We start from the raw sequence: 1718 nt of genomic DNA, 5'->3' as shown, positions 1-1718 counted from the left end.
TCTGTGTTTTCCTTGATCTGTCTCTCAATTCATTGAAGATACCTAAATATAATTCTTTTGAATTCCTTATCAGGGAGTTCCAATGCTGTGTCTTCTCAGGGATAGGTTTTGGGTCTGTATCCTGGTCCCTTGTTTCTCCTGCTTTATCTTGCTTCTTTGTATGGACTGTGATGCTCTGTTGTCTCCAAGGTATTGTGACTTTTTTTGTGTTTATGTTTAATTGGTGATTGTATGTTGAAGTGACTTGTCCACAATTTTTGTTTTCTTTGTATGTTATCTACACAAGCAGGGTACTGTGCTCCTCTATTCACTAGTTGACAGCACTTATATACTCAACACCTGTCTCTGTTCCTGTTGTCAGCCTCTCATATGTCCCTGCTGACCTTGGCAAACAGAGCCTATTCTTAGGTCCCTGGAATCCAAATTAGAATGCTATCAGTTTAAAATCCAAAATGGTTGCCACTTGTAAAAGATTCAAAATTGTTGCTCCCTGGGTCATTTTAAATATCCAAAATGGTTGCCACTTAAACATTCAAAATGGCTGCACCCTTGGTCATTTTACACATTCAAAATGGCTGCTGTGTGTGAACAATGAAAATGGCTGTGCCCTCCAGACAGCAGAAAGTCAACAGCTCAGGTTGTCTCCCTCCTTGCTGTTTCCCTTCCTAGTCATAGGCCACCAGTATAGTCGTCTCTGTAGCCCTTGGCAACCACGGCTGATCTTTAGATCAATTCTCAGGTCCCAATACCGTTTGGAAATATTCAGGCTGTTGGTCCCATCAGAGTAGCTGACAGTCCGCAGCTCCGACTGTCTCTGTACTCACTGTTTTCCTTCAGGTTTTTCCACTAGTTGGTGCCTAATCCTCTTCTGTATAGCTCCTTTCAAAGCTCAGGGCTCCCAGATTATCTTCTGTATCCCTGTCAATTAGTTTTTCTTTGTTGAAGAAGGTCTGTGTCACTGGTCTGCCTATTCCTCCATCTTCTATTGTTCTTATTCTTAAATGAATTAAATAAGTGTTGTAAACATTTCTCAGTTTCAATTTCTAATAGAGTACATATCAATGGATATAGTCGCCAAAAACAGAACTCTTTGTGTAAGTTTCAACCCAATAGAAGTTTATTTCTTATATAGTGACTAGTCAAGGTGGAAAGATCAGTGGGGAGTTTTCCTTCACACACTGATCAAATTATTCAGGCTTCTTCCATTTTGTAGCACTCCAAATTCCTAGAATCTGGGCATTATATGTACTCCGTTAATGGGAAGGGAAAGAGCATGGAAGAAGGTGTGGTGGTTACGTTTATGTGTCAACTTGACTGGGCCTGGTTGAGTGGCTGGGCAGCTGGTGGTTGTCATGATGTGACTGGCAATCAACTCTGTGGTAGGATCTACCACAAGCAGCTGAGTAGCTGTCTTTGGGTAGTGGTCTGCTTTCTGTATATAAGGAGAAGCCTTGGGGATAGTCTCAAGCCTAATCCACCTTGAACCCCACATGTAGCCATGTTGTTCAGCAGCCTGCCACGCTCTGCCAACCTTGGAACTTACAATGGACTTGAATTAATGGCCTGCTGTGTGATTTGGTAATATCTGGACTGTGCCTTGTTACTTGTCAACCTTGGGCTTGGCAGCCTCAGCAGCCAGCAGCTGTCTGAGTGAAGAAAAGCCTCTAGCTTCAGTGGGCCAGGAGCTGGAGGCAGAGCTGAAGCCCAACGCTGAGGGG

Source organism: Orycteropus afer, unplaced genomic scaffold, assembly GCF_000298275.1.
Source record: "Orycteropus afer afer isolate SDZICR_OR568_19922 unplaced genomic scaffold, OryAfe1.0 scaffold00003, whole genome shotgun sequence".
NCBI classification, from domain to species: Eukaryota; Metazoa; Chordata; class Mammalia; order Tubulidentata; family Orycteropodidae; genus Orycteropus; species Orycteropus afer.
The sequence above is the reverse complement of the archived record's forward strand: the minus strand, read 5'-3'. Positions refer to the sequence as shown.